Here is a 22,108-nt window from a genome sequence, read left to right as displayed (position 1 = left end):
TCCAGCAGGATCTGACAGGCATTTGATGCGTCAGGGAAATCTGTCAAGAATTTATTTCTCCTGCAAACTCCAAGAATACTGGTAATGCAGGAGTGGGAGGAGAGAGAGCTGTATTAAGCCCTAGTCTTGTTTGCTCACTCCAATAAACGTTTTCCAAGGTTCGGGAATTAAAGTCGGACAGGTTGCCGCACCGAGTGTTGCAGAAGACGTGGATATTCAGGGGTCTTGCCGTTACCTACTGATGGTGTGATAATTAGTACAACCACTCTGAAAGATTTATTCCCACCTCACATTTTTCTAAAAAGAAGTTCGTGTACAAGATGACATGTACAGCAATGTTCACAGTAGCAAAGCACCTGGGTATAGTTGTTAAAAACCCAGACTGCACATTAAGTAAAGCAAAGAAGAAAGATAAGTTTATTGCTGAGTTTCAGTCTGCAACTCAGGAAACTCACAGATACTGGAGTAACGAGTTCTGAGTTGCTTACAGACTAAGGGATTCTTGCAGGGTAAATGCAGGAGTTAAAACTTCAGCTGATTGGTTGCCTAGTCATCTTCCATATTTGGACCAGGGTAGCTGAGAAAGGGAAACAGGGAGGCCCAGAGATGGTGTGAACAGACTTGGGAGTTTGAAGATTGGCTGACATTCTCCGCTGATTTCTGAGAACTGTAAAGCCCTGCAGCTGTGTTAGGTAAAGTTTCGTTTTCTTTAATGCCCCTGTGTTGGCCAATTTACAGTTTGTCCCTGATGTCCGTGACTCAAGTTTTGGTGCGACGCTGTCCAGGAAAGAGGATGGGTAATAGGCTTCTCCTTACACCGGATGTTATGCTCAGTCCAATAGTCATCTCTTCTGTGGCTAAATGTATAATAGAGGGCGGCCTAGTGCAGCCCTTTAGCTGGGGCAGTTGCTGTGCAGCATTATTGCCCCACCCTGTACCAGGCAACTGTTACTCGGAGACTGTTAATGGTCCTGCTCAGCCATTAGTTGATGCCTCCGTGGGTCTTGCCCACAAGCAACCGTCAATGAGCCACCATTAGTGAGCCATTTTCAGCCAACTGCCAGCAGAATGGTGGTCCTCTGGTGGAGTAAGGTAAAAAGTGGGTGCTGGCCTTCTACCCCGGGCCCTCCAGCTCAACTGGACTTGGCCCATCTAGAGAGCTGAGGGGCCCAGGTCGCCTCTGTGACCTACTAGCAATGGCTGTCTGCCTGAGTTGCAGTCTGTGGGACCTGCCCCGCCCCCACCTCGGCAAAGGGCGTTTTGGGAAGCCTGAGGGCTGGTTGAGTCCTGGGTGCCTGGCTCCCTCGGTGGCGACAGCTGGGCAGGATCTGGGTACTTTGTCATGAGGGAGCCACCAGCTGCGATCTGCCTCCTCTTAGCAGGACTTGGACCTCGGAGAGTGAAACTTGTGCCTTGGGACCTTGCCCTTTCTTGTCAGAACAGAGAATAACGTTCCTTTGGTAGAGATTTACAGGAAAGTTTTTTGCTGACCATGACCTAACCTCAGAAACAAAGGAGCTGAGGCCAAGAAGTTTGTAACAACTAACCACGCCCCTCCCTCACCTTTCCTAGAAGAGGGCTTTGCTGAGCTTTTGGGGTTTTAAGGCATGAGCCACCCATCTCCTTGCATGACTCTGCAGTAAACCTTCCTCTGTTCCATAGTCCAAAGTTTTGATATTATTTGGCCTCACTGTGGCAGGCACACAGACTTGCATTTCAGCAATTTCAGATGCAGAGAGGAAACCAGAGAAGCATCACAATTTATGCTACAGAATTTCCCCTTTCCAAGATTTGGACATGTTCTGCATGACAAGCAGTGCGTTATTGGTGTGACTGAGCACCAGTTTTCCAGGTGGAAACCCACTCACTAATGCATGTTAGGTGATTTACCAACATGCTGGCTTTTGCCTCAACTGTGCAGAGAACTTTTTATCCACACTGTCCTTTCGAACCAGTTCAGGAAATAATCATCCCAGCCCTCACCTTCTTTGGATAAAATTAATGAAACACACTTGGTTTTTCTGTTTTCTGTTTGCTAACAAAATTTCATCATGCAGATTTCAGTCACCAATCCTATTCAACATATAAAATTTAAAGATATGTGAGTTCTTTTACATTGAGGCATAATGCATGTAACATTATTTTTGTTTCAGGTGTACATGATTCTATATTTGTATATATTGCACGGTGATCACAGTATGACTGGTTAACATCTATCACTGTACATAGTTACAATTTTTTTCTTGTGATGAAAATTTTAAGATCTACTTAACAACTTTCATATATACAATACAGTATCATAAGTTATATTCTTTCTTTGGCTTATGTCACTTAGCATAATGCCCTCAAAGTTCACATTGAAAATGGCCAGATTGTCATCTTTTTATGACTGAGTAATATTCCATTTACATGTATATATACACTTCCTTTTCTTTATTACTCATCTAGATGGACCCTTTGGTTGCTTTCTTGACTGTTGTAAATAATGCCACAGTGAGCATGGAGGTGCATATCTTTTTGAGTTAAATATTTTGTTTCCTTCAGATAAATACCCAGAAGTGGAATTGCTGGATCAAAATTTTGTTTTTGTGGTAGATGTTTAGCTCAAATTGGTCCCCTATCAAATGAGTAGCTTGTGAGTCCATGCGATAATCTATGGATAAAGCACCTGAGGATTGTATGCAACCACCATCTTGCCTCCAGCCCTTGTCCAATGGGGGCAGGATCAAAAACTTATAAGAGACATAATTAAAGGGCCTAATGTACTTGAAGGTGAGACACACCTCCCTTTAAATGTAGGAAAAGACAATGGAAAAATCGCTAAAGTTGGTGTGAGGTGTAAGCCACCCAAAGGGCCTGGAGCAAAGTAGAGACTCTCAGAGGTGTATTTGCTAGACTAGAATTTTAAAAGGGGTTGCTTGAGGAGACCACTAAGTCTGTCAGTTAAAACAGCTGTTTGTGATCTATAGGAACATGAAAGTTTTATTGATGTCTTTCCCAAGAGCCCTCATTGTTATTTTGCAATGTGAAATGTGTGTCCTGGTTACTATCAATAGCGTCTGTAACTCCAAAAGATATAAGGAGCATTATGGCAAGGCTTAGTATATGTAGAGACATGAGTGGGTTTTTGTTTTTGCCACACTGTGCAGCTTGTGGGATCTTAGTTCCCTGACCAGGGATCTGCACCCACAGCAGAACTGCCAGGGAATTCCTCATGAGTGATTTTTTGATGTATGTATGCTTGGATATGTGTGAGTCAGGAGATTCCCAGAGTCTTTTACCTTGAAGGGGACAATTTTTTGTGATAATGTGAAGATGCGCCAGGGCATCCAGTGCTGAGATAACTGCATAAAGTGTCGTCAGCTGTATTGACCTTTCTGTTCCATCCTTTATCAGGGGCATCCTGGCTAAGGGATGGAGAACAGTGGCCATCCACTGATGGTCAGCAGTGCCACTGACACAGTCTAGGAATTGTCTATCACTTAGTAAATCCCAAGGGGCTCTCCAGGTGGCCTTGGGTCCAGAGAACATGGTGACCTCCTCCAGCACCAAAGTTCTGGCAAGAGACTGAGGACAGGGTAAACCACTCCTCCTGCAAGGGTAGTAATAGTTTGCTAGGGGTCCCAGGCTTGTCTTCATCCTGTTTTATGGAGGCCTAGGCCGCCATTCTGAGCAGGTGGGGTGCTATTTCCTTGACTAAAAGCATAATGGGTACTGTGGTATGGAGGGTCACGAACTCAGGGTTTATGAGAGCCTCTATTTTCAAGATCACGATTTCTGTAACCAGATATTCAGTCAGTTCAGTCACTCAGGCATGTCTGACTCTTTGAGGCCCCATGGACTTCAGCACACCAGGCTTCCCTGTCCATCACCAACTACCGGAGCTTGCTCAAACCCATGTCCATTGAGTTGGTGATGCCATCCAACCATCTCATCCTCTGTTGTCCCTTCTCCTCCCACCTTCAGTCTTTCCCAGCATCGGGGTCTTTTCCAATGAGTTAGATCTTCGCATCAGATGGCCAAAGTATTGGAGTTTCAGCTTCAACATCAGTCCTTCCAATGAATATTCAGGACTGATTTCCTTTAGGATGGACTGGTTGGATCTCCTTGCACTCAAGAGTCTTCTCCAACACCACAGTTCAAATGCATCAATCATTAGTCATCAACCAGTCATCAGTTGTGTGTGTGTGTTTTTTTTTAATGGTGTAGACCATGGAACCAAGAGGGGGCAGTTCCTTGCATTAGAAGCCTTTGAGCAACCTGTAGTCATCATGAGTTGTTCAGAAAGTTCCAGGATATGTGAGAAAAGGTTGCCAAAACTTTTACAGTGAAGGAGTTGCTGAAGGCGCTAACAGGGGTGCTGGCTGATTTTCATTTGAAAGCAAAATTAGGAAATAAGGAGTAAGTTGCCATCAGAACCAAAAAAGTACTAAAAGCAATGTTGTACATGTGCCCCCAGAGAAAGGTGGATACAGAGAAGGTACTGTCTAAGATTGTGTGTGATGGCAGAGCTGTTGAGGTATTCTGTGAATGTTTTTTTTTTTAATGTTTACTTATTCATTTGGTTCTGCCAAGTCTTCTCATGCCAAGTGGCATGAGAGATCTTCAGCCTTTGTTGCAGCATGCGGGATGTTTAGTTCAGATGGAAAACACAGGGATTCAGTGTTTATATATATTGCAAGATGATCACCATCAGCTAGTTACCATCTGTCACATACAAGGGTGTTGCAGTATTATTGACTGCATTCCATATTTGTGTATTACATCTCTGTGACTTACTTATGTTAAAACTGGAAGTATGTTCCTCTTAGTCCCCTTTACCTATTTTGCCCATCCCTGCCATTCTCCTTTTTGGTTAAATTTATTGCTATGTGTTTTATTCTTTTTTGAAGCTATTGTAAGTGGAATTGTTTTTATAATTTCTTTTTCAGATTTCCAGTGTCTGGAAATATAATATTTGCGCATTGGTCTTATATCCTACAATTCCATTAATTCATTATTCTAATTATGTGTGTGTGTATTCTTTGACATTGTATACCTGTAAGATTATGTCATCTGCAAAGAGTTTTGCTTCTCCCTATATGATTTGGTTGCCTTTTATTTCTTTTTCTTGCTTAAGTAATTGTTCTAGTTAGATGTTTCAGTACAATGTGAAATAGAAGTGGTGAAAGTAAACCTTCTTGTAGTATTCTTGGTTAAGGGGGAAATCTTTTAGTCTTTCATCATTGAGTATGGTTATCTATGAGGTTTTCATAATGCCCTTTATGAAGTAATCCTAGCATGTTGAGTATTTTTATCATTATGAAAGGATGTTGAATTCATCAAAACTGTTCTGCATCGATTGCTTTGATTTGGGTTTTTTTTTTCCCTCCATTCTATCAACATATGTTATGTGTTTTTTTTTAATTTATTTTATTGGAGGCAAATTACCTTACATTAATATATTGGTTGGTTTTGCCATACATTGACACGAATCCACCCCGGGTGTACATGTGTTCCCTTTCTTGAACCCCCCTCCCACCTAACATATGTTATGTTGATTGATTTCTGTAAGTTGAACCACACTGATGGATTTGGTTTGTTAGCGTTTTGTATTTTTATTCATAAAGGATATTGTTCTGAAGTATTTTCTTGTGATGTTTTTGTTTTTGGTATAAGGTATTACTGGCCTTGTAGAATGAGTTATGAAATGTCCTATCCATCTCTTTTAATTTGAACAATTTGAGAGAGATTAGTGTTATTTCCTCTTCAAATATTTGTTAGAATTCATCAGAGAAGCCATTTGACCCTGGGATTTTCTTTATTAGTAGTTTTTGTATTATTATTTTAGTGTCTTTGTTACAGATTTATTCAGATTTTCTACTTCTTGAGTTGGTTTTGATATTTTATGTGTTTCTAGAAATCTGTTCATTTAATCTGTGTTATGTAATTCATTGGAGTGTACTTATTCATAGTGTTGCCTTCTGATCCTGATTATTTCTGCCAGATCAGTAACAACAACCCTCTTTCATGTGTGATTTTAGTAATTTGAGCCTGCACTCTTTTTTTCCTAATCAGTCTCAGTTCAGTTCAGTCGCTCAGTTGTGTCCGACTCTTTGAGACCCCATGGACTGAAGCACACCAGACCTCCCTGTCCATCACCAACTCCCAGAGCTTACTCAAACTCATGTCCACTGAGTCAGTGATACCATCCAACCATCTCATCCTCTCCTCCTGCCTTTGATCTTTCCCAGCATCAGGGCCTTTCCAAATGAGTTAGTTCTCCGCATCAGGTGGCCAAAGTATTAGAGTTTCAGCTTCAGCATCAGTCCTTCCAATGAATAATTCAGGGCTGATTTCCTTTAGGATGGACTGGTTGGATCCCCTTGCTGTTCAAGGGACTCTCAAGAGTCTTCTCCAACACCACAGTTCAAAAGCATCCATTCTTTGGCGCTCAGCTTTCTTTATAGTCCAAATCACATCCGTACATGACTACTGGAAAAACCAAAGCTTTGACTAGATGGACCTTTGTTGGTAAAGTAATGTCTCTGCTTTTTAATATGCTATCTAGGTTGGTCATAACTTTTCTTCCAAGGAGCAAGTGTCTTAATTTCATGGATGCAGTGATTTTGGAGCCCCCCAAAATAAAGTCTGTCACTGTTTCCATTGTTTCCCCATCTATTAGCCATGAAGTGATGGGACCAGATGCCATTATCTTTCTAGTTAGGGGCTTATCAATTTTGTTATCTTTTCAAAGAAACAACTGAGATATTTGTCTTTAGTGCTTTTGACTGATGTCCCTCAGAAAGCCACTGCAGCTCTGGGAACTAATGTGAGGTGGAGAGAACAGAGACAGGTCCCTTAGCTGATCGCCCATGCCACCATCAGACATGCTAAAGCTCAAAACTATAAGTCTTTGAGAATAAGGTCCATAAGGCCCACTAATACACCAGCGAGCCCATGAGGTGGTAGCAGAGTTGGGGATGGTAGGCAGGTAAGTTAACAGGCTGCAATATTTTCCAAAATTTGGCAACTTCTTTGTTCATTTAATACTCCCCTGGTGATTGTAAGTTTTTAAATTAGATTTCAGATTCCTGAAAAAGCTGATTCTGAGAGCTTTCATAGGCGTAATCTTTGCTTAAGTGGCAGGATAGAGATTTCAAATTCCTTACTGCATCATTTTCACTAAGGTCACTTTTGTTGGTGAGTTTTTGTTTGGTAAGTGTAAAGATTTTTAAACGTGCATCATATGAAAGATATGGACTCCTTTCTCCGTGGTAAATCTGGAAAGAACTGGGTTGATAAAAATGAAAAAACCACTGTTGTAATAAAGCATAAGTTAGGGTACAAAAACTCATAGAAATTATGTGAACTTTAATAAAAATTAGATTAATGGTTCACAAAATAATTCCTTGGATTAGTATCATAGTATGCTCTGTAAATTTTGTTAGAAATGTAAATTCTTCTGTACTCAGTCAGAAACACTAGAGTTGGGGGCCCAGAATATGGGTTTCATAGACATTCACAAACTTTTCTTCCTGATACATGTTCAATTTTGAAGACCACTGTGATTTAATAAAAAATTATAAGATAGCTCTGTGTTAAGGAGATGACTTAAGCTCACAGTGTTGGTATGAAAGATTTTAGGTTGTGTATTTCCAGGAAGTAAAATTCAAGACATTATGTAACTAATTTCAAAACACTTATGTGAGATATCTGATCTATCACGAAAATGACACAGACAATTTGGTTTTTACATAGACATATTAAAAGCCTCAGAAAAACTTGCCTTAAATAACAAGCAGATAATAATCAGATAATTGCAAAGAAGATAGTTTTTTACTTTAATACTAGAAAAAAAGAGGGAGTTCCCTGGCAATCTGGTGGTTAAGACTCTGTGCTTCCACTGCTGGGGACATGGGTTTGATCCCTAGTCTGGAAAATAAGATCCTGCAAGCCACATGGCCAAAAAAAAAAAAAAAGATAGAATCTAGAAAAAAGAAGAAATGTAATGTGTTATGCTAAATATTTTACCATTAATTTGCATTACCTGATCATACAAAAGAGATGCTAAGTAACAAAATTTGATCCTACAAAAATTAGTGATTCACTTTTTCAGAACAATTAAGACAAAATATCAACTGAAATTAAAGATGGTAAAAATGTAACTCTTATGACATATATTTAATCGAATGAAAGTGATAGTGAAAGTCACTCAGCCGTGTCCGACTCTGCGACACCATGGACTATACCCCATGGACTATGCTATATAGTCCATGGAATTCTTCAGGCCAGAATACTGTAGTGGGTAGCCTTTTCCTTCTCCAGGGGATCTTCTGAATATTTTACTAAAATGATTTCTAATAATCAGAGCTGGTAATTTGGGCCATCTCAGTTCAGTTCAGTCGCTCAGTCGTGTCCGACTCTCCGCGACCCCATGAATCACAGCACGCCAGACCTCCCTGTCCATCACCAACTCCCGGAGTTCACTCAAACTCATGTCCACAGAGTCGGTGATGCCATCCAGCCATCTCATTCTCCGTCGTCCCCTTCTCCTCCCGCCCCCAACCTTAAACCTAAATTGTACTGGCATTATTTTTACAAGAACAATTAGAATTCATGACTAGTTTTATAGTATGTATCAGAACCAGTCATAATGTATATTTATTGTTTCACATTCCAACATGGTCCTCCTCACTGTATATCAACACCAGACATGGCAGATTTCATGAGATCTCTGAGGGCTACTGTGACTTTCAGTTAAAGGGTCTTTTCAGGTGATTTTTCTCTATCTGAAACTACTGGATACAAATATGCTTTAAAAATTTCATTTTGTAAAAATACAAAAAAAATTAATAAATTTTAAGGTTAACTATATGAAAAATAAGCACATAATATCAGTCTTTATCACAAAATTTGCTAATTTGCTCCTTTGTACTTCCTCAAAACTTTCTCAAGAGTCTCCATTCATGACAAAGAAACATCAGTAAATGAAATAAGTTCAGTATAACTGATATAACTGAGTATATGATTTCAGTTTCTGGTAATACTAGAAATTCTAGGAAGGCAGAAATGTATTTAGTTTTACTCACTAGATTCCTAGCAGGATTCTTAGTATCTAACAATAACCTTTATTCATTAAATTTTTTCAAAACTAAACTTATTATTTATCCAAGTGCAAAAATCAGCATAGTTATAGCTGTTTAACCAGATTAGCAATAAATGAAATTTTGGCCCAGAAATCAGAGAAGAGTTGATAGATATGGGTGTCACTGGTCATAAGGAAAAAGGGACTTTATGTTGGAAAGCATGAAGCCAGGAACACAGAAATGGTCACCAGCCACTGGCTTGGTGACACAGTAAGGATAATGGAAAGAGCTGAAATGCAAGGGAGAGAATAAAAGAAGACAAAGAAGCTTACCAGGTCAATGGTGCATGTGGCTCTGGCCTTGTGGGAAGGTCTGGGAGAAAGTCTGCGGCTGTGAATGTGTTGAGCTCGCTGCTTGTGCCTGATCAGGACATTGGCCATGGAGCCACCAGTCCATACAAAGAGGCCCAAACATACAACATCAAAGGAAAAAACTAGGACAGCATGTTGTGTGACCATAAATCTTTCTGATCTGAGTGACAAAAAATATCTGTAACTTTTTTTTTTTGGACTAATGTTTTTGCAGTTTCTTGGTCTTATGACTCTCATTGGAATAAAGACCTTTACCAAGAGATATGGGAGCCAGCAGAGGGCACAGCAGAAATGAAGGCACTTCCAGGATCTCACTTTATGCTCCATCCACCTTGAGGTCCTGGAACACGGCTTAATGGCCTGGGCCTGGAAAACATTGAGGAGGCAGGTGGTGCTAAGTGACACCCCTCTAGCCACTCTGTACATAGATGACAAGTTTACATCCAGCCACATCCAAGAAATATTCTAACCTCAAATCTGCCATGGTTTGTGGGATCCCTCTAGAGAAAAGGACCAAGTTGTTGGCTAAAACCAGCTGATGGAGAATCAGGTCTGTGAGTCTCAGCTTGTTTCCACTGAGTAAAGTGAAGTTATAAAAACAGAGGCAGAGAGTTTCCCAGGATCCCAGCTCCAGTCTGAGTGAGGAAGGTAATCCCCATTTTCAAATTGGAAGAGCCCATTACATCAGTACCTCAGAGACGCTGAGTTTGAGTCCCGAAATGATAGAAAAACAAGCAACAATGTGTTACTTTCATCTGCCCAGCCTAAATCTAACACATATTTCTCTTCTTTTAGCAATACACTTTTCTCATTTTAAATGGGCATTAATATGTGTTTATGGATTCAAAGCTATTTATTAGAGCCCCATGTTGTAAACAAATATCCAACTAAAAGAGGATGTTTAAATAAATAATGTACCATTCACACAATAGAATACTGATATCTATAAAATCGAATGAGGAACCTCTCTATACATGTCTATGAAATTATTTCCAGAATATAGTTTTTAAGTAAAAGAAGAGATGGGGAAGAGAAGGCATAGTATGCTGCAATTTTCTTAGGTTTCCAAATGAATATGAACACACACATGTATGTGTATTAAACTGCTTTAAAAATGCACGTAAGAACAAACCCCAAACCCATATTAAGATGAATGATATAGCATTGCATAGGAAGTAGAAGCTGGAACGGCAGAAATGAAAGCTAGATATATATGAATTGATCTTGTGTTACAGTTTTAAAAACTAAAGATTTATTTCACTTAAAATGGAATTAAAACATTCCTAAAATTCAAAGGCAAATCTATAATAAAACATATATGGCTCATTATATTATGTAATAGGTATGTGTCCTATCTGTACAACAAGGTAAGGTTTTAACTTAAAAAATGTTTGGGGGGGTACTTCTCTGGTAGCCCAGTGGCTAAGACTCCATGCCCCCAGTGCAGGAGGCCCAGGTTCAATCCCTGGTCAGGGAACTAGATTCCAGATACTGCAACTAAGAGTTCACAGTCTGCAACTAAAGATCTTGTGTGCTGCAACTAAGACCTGGTTCAGTCAAATAAGTACTTAAAAAAATGTTTGGGGGCCTTCGAACTGAAGGCTGATGCACTTTCTATGACTGAATTCTTCCTTGAAGCAGCTTTACTTAGCCCACATCTGTGTCATGTCCAATCTGAGACAGCCGAGGGAGTCCTGGAAAGGCTTCCCTCATACTCTGACATGGGCTGGAGGGGTGAGGCTGGGTTGGGGTGGGGGTCCAGCAGGGACACCCTAACTATGCTAAAAAGTCATTGCAAATATAGCAATAAAAACATGTCATTAAAAAAAAAAGTTTGTGGAGAATTCCGTGGTGGTTCAGTGGTTAGGACTCAGTGCTTTCACTGCTGGGACCCCAGTTCAATCCTCACTCAGAAAACTAAGAACCTGCAAGCTGCTTGGTGCAGCAAAAAGAAAAAGAAGTTTGGTCTATATATTTCACACCACAGAGTACTAACCACTATAGGATCACGGCTGGACTATATATTTCAACTAAACTATATATCAAAGAAAAAATACCTTCAAAGATGTTAAAATTTCCTATGACCATATTAATAAAAACAGGGATATAAATATTTTGAAATTAGTATTTTATGGTAGTTGGAAAATGAGGCTTCCTCTAAACTAAGAAATTTCCAACTATCTTAAAATACTAATTGCAAAATCTGCTTTATTGAGTATGCCAAAGCCTTTGACTATGTGGCTCACAACAAACTGGAAAATTCTGAAAGAGATGGGGATACCGTACCACCTGACCTGCCTCTTGAGAAATTTGTATGCAGGTCAGGAAGCAACAGTTAGAACTAGACATGGAACAATAGACTGGTTCCAAATAGGGAAAGGAGTACGTCAAGGCTGTATATTGTCACCCTGCTTATTTAACTTATATGCAGAGTACATCAAAAGAAATGCTGGACTGGATGAAGCACAAGCTGGAATCAAGATTGCTGAGGAAAATATCAATAACCGCAGATATGCAGATGATACCACCCTTATGGCAGAAAGTGAACTAAGAGCCTCTTGATGAAAGTGAAAGAGGAGAGTGAAAAAGTTGGCTTAAAGCTCAACATTCAGAAAACTAAGATCATGGCATCCAGTCCCATCACTTCATTGCAAAGAGATGTGGAAAACAGTGGCAGACTTTATTTTGGGGGCTCCAAAATCACTGCAGAAGGTGAGCGCAGCCATGAAATTAAAAGACGCTTACTCCTTGGAAGGAAAGTTATGACCAATCTAGAGAGCATATTAAAAAGCAGAGACATTACTTTGCCAACAAAGGTCCGTCTAGTCAAGGCTATGGTTTTTCCAATGGTCATGTATGGATGTGAGAGTTGGACTATAAAGAAAGCTGAGCGCCAAAGAATGGATGCTTTTGAACTGTGGTGTTGGAGAAGACTCTTGAGAGTCCCTTGTACCACAAGGAGATCCAACCAGTCCATCCTAAAGGAGATCAGTCCTGGGTGTTCATTGGAAGGACTGATATTGAAGCTGAAACTCCAATACTTTGGCCACCTCATGCGAATAACTGACTCATTGGAAAAGACCCTGATGCTGGGAAAGATTGAAGGCGTGAGGAAAAGGGGATGACAGAGGATGAGATGGCTGGATGATATCACTGACCCCATGGACATGAGTTTGAGTAAACTCCAGGAGTTGGTGATGAACAGGGAGGCTTGGCGTGCTGAAGTCTATGGGGTTGCAAAGAGTCGGACAAGACTGAGCGACTGAATTGAACTGAAATGAAACTAAGAAAAAACAAAACTGCAAAGAGTTTAAGAGAAAATTTTATACTTTTACATTTGTTTGAAAGAATTATCATTAACTTGAGCTGTATTTTATCTGAATCATAAATATATATTGTACACCATTCCATTGAACATATCTACATACTCTGACCAACTCCCATTCCCATTACTACAACTGTGTTCACAAAAACAGTTCCTCACTGAAAGAAAACATGTATCTTTAAAAAAAAAAAGTAAAATAAAAGGTGCCTGGAACATTTTCTCAGACCATCAAGCAAGGAAATTTCCCCAGACATCTGGGATTACTTTAGGTTAAGTAAGTGGTTATGTTTTCAGGAAGTTAAGGAATAGAGTATTTATTCTATAAATTCATAAAGGGATATTGAAACAAAAGTAAGAACTAATTTTATATATTGACTTCAGGACAAAATGATAATCAGTAGAGGTACATTGCAGACTAAAAGAGAAGCTAAAATATTGCAAATCATTTCATTTATGTAAAGATAGTGCTAAGTCATGTCTGACTCTTTTGCGACACCATTGGAACTGTAGCCTGCCAGGCTCCTCTTTCCATGGAATTCTCCAGGCAAGAATACTGGAGTAGGTTGCCATTTCCTTCTCCAAGGGAACTTCCCAACCCAGGAATTGAACCCAGGTCTCCCTCATTGCAAGCAGATGCTTTACTGACTAAGCTATGAGGGAAGCTTCATTTATGTAAATATATGGTTTAATATTATTCAAATGAAAATCTTCCTAAATTTTCCCTGCAACTTAAAAATACTTTAAAAAATTAATAAAATTTGAAACTTGCAACTTCACCTTCCAACGCAGAGAGTATCAGTTTGACCCATGGTCAGTCAGGAAGCTAAGATTACACATGTGCCTGCTAAGTTGCTTCAGTATATCTGACTCTTTGCAACCCTATAGACTGTAGCATCTTTAATTAGTTGGGGAATTAAGTATTTCACTTTGTCACACAGTATTAGAAGAATAATGGTTGAAATTAGAGGTAAATTTTTATCTCACACCTTAGAGAACTTTCAAAACAGGACCTAAAGAAATAATAAATTATAGGACCTAAAATGATATATAACCAATCTCATAGATAAAATACTGACTATATTTTTATAATCTTTGATAGAGTACATCAATACTGTACATGCTACAGACAAAAGACTATTTCATAAAAATGTCATAATGAAGGCAGAAGGAACAGGCCACATATTAAAATTAGTCTAAGTAAAATATTTATTAAAATATTCATTACAATAGAATATAGTAGGACATAGAAAAGTATCAATAATCACCTCAGTGTTGAGACTATACAGTTAAAAAACGACCCAAGAAATGCTGCTAATATGTATGAAGGGGCAGTCCTTAGAAAAAGTAAAACTTTTAACATAGGGCTCATCAGAAAAATACAAATGAATTTGAGGTGAGATTCCATTATTTTCAACTATAACATACATTATTTTGGATCAAATTCCTCTGAAAGAAGTTTTCAGTTCAGTTCAGTTCAGTCGCTCAGTCGTGTCCGACTCTTTGCGACCCTATGAATCACAGCACGCCAGGCCTCCCTGTCCATCACCAACTCTAGGAGTTCAGTCAAACTCATGTCCATCGAGTTGGTGATGCCATCCAGCCATCTCATTCTCTGTCGTCCCCGTCTCCTCCCACCCCTAATCCCTCCCAGCATCAGACTCTTTTCCAGTGAGTCAACTCGTCGCATGAGGTGGCCAAAGTATTGGAGTTTCAGCTTTAACATCAGTCCTTCCAATGAACACCCAGGACTGATCTTCTTTAGAATGGACTGGTTGGATCTCCTTGCAGTCCAAGGGACTCTCAAGAGTCTTCTCCAGCACCACAGTTCAAAAGCATCAATTCTTCGGCGATCAGCCTTCTTCATAGTCCAACTCTCACATCCATACATGACCACAGTAAAAACCATAGCCTTGACTAGATGGACCTTGGTTGGCAAAGTAATGTCTCTACTTTTAATATACTATCTAGGTTGGTCATAACTTTCCTTCCAAGGAGTAAGCATCTTTTAATTTCCTGGCTGCAATCAGCATCTGCAGTGATTTTGGAGCCCCCAAAACTAAAATCTGACACTGTTTCCACTGTTTCCCCATCTATTTCCCATGAAGTGATGGGACCAGATGCCATGATCTTCGTTTTCTGAATGTTGAGCTTCAAGCCAAACTTTTCACTCTCCTCTTTCACATTCATCAAGAGGCTTTTGAGTTCCTCTTCACCTTCTGCCATAAGGGTGGTGTCATCTGCATATCTGAGGTTATTGATATTTCTCCCAGCAATCTTGATTCCAGCTTGTGCTTCTTCCAGCCCAGCGTTCCTCATGATGTATTCTACATATAAGTTAAATAAGCAGGGTGACAATATACAACCTTGACGTACTCCTTTTCCTATTTGGAACCAGTCTGTTGTTCCATGACCAGTTCTAACTGTTGCTTCCTGACCTACATACAGGTTTCTCAAGAGGCAGGTCAGGTGGTGTGGTATTCCCAGAAAGAAGTTTTACCTTTCACTTACTATCACAAACCATAATAAATTAAGCATGATTTACAACTAACAACTCTTTGTGTAAATTGATATAACTGACATGTGGCATCATATTAGTTTCAGGTGTACAGCATGATTCATTTACACGTATAGGGAAATGATCACCACAGTAAGTCTAGTTAACATTCATCAACACACATAATCACAATTTTCTTGTGATAAGAAATTTTAGGATCTACTGTTAGCAACTTTCAAATATAGTATTATTATTAACTGTTTGAGAAGAAAATGGCAACCCACTGCAGTATTCTTGCTGGGAGAACGCCATGGACAGTAGAGCCTGATGGACTACAGTCCATGGGGTTGCAGAGTTGTACGCGACTTAGCGACTGAACAACTATAGTCATCATGCTGTATATTACATCCCCAGGACTTATTAATTTTACAACTGGTAATTCTTTATGCTATCCTAAGCTCTGAAAGATGTTGAAAACCTGAATTCTCTGAGATTATATATGTATATATGTATGGTCTCCTCACCCACTTTTACCTCTTTTACAAAACCCCTCCAATTTGGGGTGTATTTCATATAAGATTTATAGAAATAAGACTTTATAGTATAACTTTTCCCCTTCATATTTCAGTTAGTGAAATCTCTCTGAGGGAAAGATGACTTCAGAGCTGGCTCAAAGTAGGAGGGCAGAGGTGGCTAAGGGTGGTAATATACTTGTTTTCTTAGCAAACAAACTTTCAACATACACGAATATAAAAATACTTTTGTTTCAAATTCAGAAGACATAAATATTTTAGCCTGAATAGGCAGTTAGATTTCCTGAGATATTTTCCTTCTAAGAATGTGAAAGTTTTCTGAAGAGAAGTGTTACTTACTTGACGGGAATTTGCTGTCAGGACTCTGCATTGCAGGGATAGCATCTGTGCAGAAGTGAGAAGTGGATATTTGAACACGAGGAAAAAGATTTTGATTTCATGATGTCATCCCTCTGATGGGGAGTGATTATCATTTCACCTGTAATTGCAGTGACAGTATGTGCAAGGGGAGTGGAGACTATGAAAAGCATTTGTGACTTGTGTGTAGTACTGGAAACTATTAACTTCCAGCTAAAAATTTCCAGTGGGAGTTACAGAAGTAGCTGGGGAACACCTTAACTAGGAAAAATGAAAGTGGAAAACTCAATCTCAAGGGCAGCTAAGCAGAGGACATTGAGATCCAAGTAAGATAATGGAGGTAAACACATGACTCCAATGGATGTCAAACCATCAGAAGAGTTTTGACACAAAAATACAGTTTGATTTTTTCCCAAAGTGCGGGAAGTTTTCTGAAGTTGAAAACAGAAATGGTGTTAGTAGACCAAAGGAAGATTCCAGATTGGTACAAGTCAATGGGAATACCGTGTTTCAGCAAATATTTATTGTATATCTTCTGTGGATCAAGGACTTTTTTTTTTTTTTGCCATATATCAGTACCCAAAACTTAAAATTCCCCTCATGAAACTTAAATTGTAGTTGCTAGAAACATACAATAAACAGAGCACCTCAGTTACTAGGTTGCAGTGTATGTCAGAAGGCAAGGGAGGAACCTATAGAAGACAGAACAGGAGTAGGGACAGTGGATTAGGATGGGTTGAAATAGTAAATAGAGTGTCCCCAATAGGATTCATAGTGAAGATGACATTTGTGGAAATAGTTGAAGTTTTGAGGACTTGTTACATATTTGTTGTCTTGCCTTATTGTGTGAGGCAAGACCTCCAGTAGGACTTCCAGTACCATATGGTATCAGTGCAGAGAGTGGCCATCTTCTTTTGATTTCTAATCTCAAGGGAATATTTTTACAATCAAGTTTGAGATAGATTTTCTATAGAATTAGTTCATATTCTTTATGAGTAAAGATTCCTTTATCTTGGTTTTATAAATATTTTCTCTCCATGTGTACACATTTTCCTTTTTGAGGGTAAATTGGGAACATTAAACCCTTTGACCAATGAATACTTTGGTTATGGTTCCTAAATGAACAGTAATTTACATATTCTGAGTACAGTGATCAAAATCGTGAAATTTTATGTTGAAGCAAGTGCATTACATGTTTCACAAACTATGTTCAAGTGTTTTTACTTTATCAGTCATAAGGGAAATGAAAATTAAAACCTCAATGACAGATCATTTCAAATGCAGAGGAAAGCATAAAATAATAAACACCAATGACACCAAACACTGGCAGAATATACACTCACTGATTTGGAAATGTGAAATGGCAAGGACACTTTGGGAAAAGATTATCACTGACAATAATGGACAATACGTGAACAACAGTACGTGAACCGTGAACTTCCAGATGTTCAAGCTGGATTTAGAAAAGGCAGAGGAATCGGAGATCAAATTGCCAACACCCGTTGGATCATCGAAAAAGCAAGAGAGTTCAATAATAACATCTACTTCTGCTTTATTGACTATGCCAAAGCCTTTGACTGTGTGGATCACAACAAACTGTGGAAAATTCTTCAAAAGATAGGAATACCAGACCACCTAACCTGCCTCCTGAGAAATCTGTATGCAGGTCAGGAAGCAACAGTTAGAACTGGACATGGAACAACAGACTGGTTCCAAATAGGGCTAGGAGTACGTCAAGGCTGTATATTGTTACCTTGCTTATTTAACTTATATGCAGAGTACATCATGCGAAATGCTGGGCTGGATGAAGCACAAGCTGGAATCAAGACTGCTGGGAGAAATATCAATAACCTCAGATATGCAGATGACACCACCCTTATGGCAGAAAGCGAAGAACTAAAGAGCCTCTTGATGAAAGTGAAAGAGGAGAGTGAGAAAGTTGGCTTAAAACTCAACATTCAGAAAACTAACATCATGGCATCTGGTCCCATCACTTCATGGCAAATAGATAGGGAAGCAATGGAAACAGTGAGAGACTTTATTTTGGGGGGTTCCAAAATCACTGCAGATGGTGAGTGCAGCCATGAAATTAAAAGATGTTTACTCCTTGGAAGAAAAGTTGTGACCAACCTAGACAGCATGTTAAAAAGCAGAGACATTACTTTGCCAACAAAGGTCCATCTAGTAAAGCTATGGTTTTTCCAGTAGTCATGTATGGATGTGAGAGTTGGACTGTGAAGAAAGCTGAGCCCCAAAGAACTGATGCTTTTGAACTGTGGTGTTGGAGAAGACTCTTGAGAGTCCCTTGGACTGCAAGGAGATCCAACCAGTCCATCCTACAGGAAATCAGTCCTGAGTGTTCATTGGAAGGACTGATGTTGAAGCTGAAACTCCCATATTTTGGCCATCTGATGTGAAGAGCTGACTCATGGGAAAAGACCCTGATGCTAGGGAAGACTGAAGGCAGGAGGAGAAGGAGACGACAGGATCAGATTGTTAGTTGGCATCACCGACTCAATGGACATGAGTTTCAGTAAACTCTGGGAGTTGATGATGGACAGGGAGGCCTGGTGTGCTGCAGTCCGTGGGGTTGCAAATAGTTGGACACAATTGAGCGACTGAACTGTACTGATTGGACAATAAGAAATTGTCTTAATGGAGCAATGAGAAAAATTAAATATTTAAGAATCCACAAATTCATGTGTATGTGAATAAATGAATGAAACTCTATATGAATGATTAATAGAGGAAATGGGAGGTCAGTAGAATATGTAGAATATCAGGTAAAATGTATAGACTGAGAGAGTTAGAAAATACCCAGTGGTTTTTAAAACTAGTGATAGAAAATTGTCATTGATCAGGATATTTAATTGTTTTCAAAATATCTCCTAATTAATTATTAAATATAATGGGAAAAGTATTATGTTTAAAGTCTAGAAACCTGACAAAATTTAAGTGACAAAAATAGTTCTGAAAAATATGTACATCTTTCTCCTATACAAAACTGTGAGGAAGACATTTTCCCTGAAAAATATCTAAAAACTTATTCAGGTAAGTTGAAAACATTAGAGAAATACAGGGGAAAGTTTCAAACTAGTGGGCCTGTCATGTAAAAAACAACAAATCCAAAGAACTCAGTTGAAGGCTGAGGAACTGTTTTGTGAAAGGACTTTTATAAAGAAACATGAAAATTAAATGTAATGCATTAAGTTCATTTGGTCCTACAGAAAGAAAAATATGAAGAGGAATATTGGAACAAATGATAATGTAATATGTATGTTGTTTAAATAATAGTATTGTGTCAATATTTAAATTCCTGATTTTATTACAGGACTCTGATTATGTATAAGAAGTTTTCCATGCCTAAAGGAATTATGCACTGAAGTACTCATTGGAAAATTTTAAATTATATGCTAGTTGTTCAGAAGATATATATATGTATATATAAACATATACATACATATATGATGTGTATGTGGTGAAAGAAAAAAGTAAATACAGCAAAAGATAATTATTAAATTTTGAAAAAGTGTTTACAAGTATATATTTTTAAAATTCTTGTGGCTTTTCTGTAAGTTTGAAATTGTATCAAAATTTTTTAAATGGAAAAATTGTTTCATGTGTTTCACTGCTTAGTAAGAAATGAGATCTTTTATGTAATCAACCTAAGTGAATTAAATATTTATGCAATTTCAACCTTTCTTAAAATTTTTAAAACAAACTAGAAATAGAAGGAAACTTCCTTAAACTTCTAATAAGTATTAACAAAAAAACCCTACCACAGACATCAAAAATAAAGGTCCATTATTAAAATATTTCACTCAAGTTCAGGGATGAAAGAATTATCACTGTATCACATAGGGGGTTCCCCAGTGGTTCAGCAGTAGGTAAAGAATGTAGCTGCAATACAGGAGATGCAGGTTAAATCCCTGGGTCGGGAAGATCCCCTGGAGGAGGGCATGGCAACCTGCTCCAGTATTCTTGCCTGGAGAATCCCATGGATAGAGGAGCCTGGCAGGCTACAGTCCACAGGGTTGCAAAGAGTTGGGCATGACTTAAGCGACTGAGTACACGCACATATGTATAGAGAACTGCAAAGGAAGAAATAAACCTGTTTTTTCCCATCTTGTTGTTCTGTCACTCAGTCATGTCCAACTCTTTGTGACCCCATGGACTACAGCACACCAGGCTTCCCTGTCCTTCACCATCTCCCAGGGTTCACTCAAACTCATGTCCATTGAGTCGGTGATGCCATCCAACCATCTCATCCTCTGTTGTCCCCTTCTCCTCCTGCCCTCAACCTTTCCCAGCATCAGGGTCTTTTCCAGTGAGTCGGCTCTTCACATCAGGTGGCCAAAGTATTGGAGCTTCAATTTCAGCATCAGTCCTTCCAATGAATATTTAGGGTTGATTTCCATTACTAAAGCATTTTCTAAAATAGCATCATCAGTTTGAGTCCTACTACAAATATCCTTTTCAGTTTTGTGGCCCATGCCTATTCTTGTGTTTTACTACACTCCTGTCCTTTTCTCTTTTGCATACAACCCATCAGTATATAATAATGTACAGTGTAATAACTTGAGTGCCTCACTTATGGTCTCTTTCCCTCAACCAGGATAAAAATTTCAAGGTGGCAAAATCATTGTAATGGTTGTATACTGACCTATCCTCTGCACCCCAGGAAAGGGCGTGACCCACATAAGCTATGGAATGAATGTTTCTTGAAGCACTCGGTGTCTCTGTAATATTCCTGTCTGTTTGAACCACTCTGTCTTCCCTTCATTTTCAGTACCCTAGAGTCTCAGGCATGAAAACAATTGTATTTTGAAGACAAGACTAACAAAGGGACTAAAAATTTCACACAGCCGTGTGTACGACTTCTCCCACTTATGGGGCCTCAGTGTCTTCCATTTAACTTCCATTGGGATTATTGTTCATTTTGAACAAGTGGTTTCACTCCTCTGTTTCTGCCATTTCTGTTAGATACCTTTCTCACCTTAATAGTTTTGTTTATGAGCACAATTCACAGATGGTCTTCACAGATACTCACCACTCCCTTTGCAGACCTTGTCACCACTATTACAAGTGACATGATAATAACTTCCCAACAAGGAGATGAGGTCATAGAAACGCAAAGCCTTATTTCAGGGTTGAGATGCCCCTTTTCACACCTGCACAACTGCTGCCCAAGCATCTACTGTGCTGACAGGAAATAACCAGTCAGGTAAGTAGCAATGTGTTTCAGGTAAGTGTCAGATTTTGAGACAAGCTTCATTAGAAAATTCAGTCGTCCATATGGAAAAAAAATTCTGTTTCGGGGGATTGGAATATAAAACTATGCACACACCTGTAATACATACACATTCAGGACAGATTTAAAATTTTTTTAATTTCATATTGAAGTATAGTTGATTTACAGCGTGTTAGTTTCAGGTGTACAGCAAAGTGATTCAGTTACACATATACAGATTCTTTTCAGATTCTTTTCCCATTTAGTTTATTACAGAACACTGAGTTCCCTGTGCTGTACAGCAGGCAGGACAGGTTTTTTTCAGGATACCCTCAGCATAGTGCTACCCTCATTCACCTGTGTTGAGACCGCCTGACATCTCTTTCTCCTTTGTCTCTGACTCATCACAGGGAGCCTCACAGTTTTCACTGTCAAGGTTTCATGCTACAGGCAAATGGCCAAAAATAAGATAAAGAAGATGAGCTCCCAGCAGCTGAGCTGACATCTGGTGTCTGTTTTGTTTTGGGGCGGGGGAGAGAGTATGTTGGGTTAAATGCAATCTGTCTTAATATGCCTTTGAAGTTCTGTTCTTAGACAAAAGTTAACATTTATTTAGAGAAAAGTAAGGTTCATTTCATCTTCAATGTCAGGGACAATTATTTAAAGAAACATGTGGCTAACTATTGTGTTTGACAAGACGTTATAGGGACACGTTGGATGTTTTCTACCC

The 22,108-nt window shown here is 39.0% G+C and overlaps 1 protein-coding gene across 3 annotated transcripts in view; it reads left to right on the top strand.

Annotated features, from left to right (window-relative positions):
* Nucleotides 1-22,105, top strand: part of LOC129546390 (uncharacterized) — a 35,923-nt gene extending 13,818 nt beyond the window's left edge. For all 3 annotated transcript variants that reach the window (XM_055411298.2, XM_055411301.2, XM_055411300.2), the window contains one exon: nucleotides 1-22,105. This exon is cut by the window's left edge and continues 8,126 nt beyond it. The gene's annotated coding sequence lies outside the window, so the exon portion shown is untranslated.
* The last annotated feature ends 3 nt before the right edge of the window (nucleotides 22,106-22,108 follow it).

The sequence above is a fragment of the Moschus berezovskii genome, chromosome 22, assembly GCF_049115385.1.
Source record: "Moschus berezovskii isolate FMDL1 chromosome 22, NW_MosBer_1.0, whole genome shotgun sequence".
In the NCBI taxonomy this organism is placed as follows: domain Eukaryota; kingdom Metazoa; phylum Chordata; class Mammalia; order Artiodactyla; family Moschidae; genus Moschus; species Moschus berezovskii.
The sequence above is the reverse complement of the archived record's forward strand: the minus strand, read 5'-3'. Positions and strand labels throughout refer to the sequence as shown.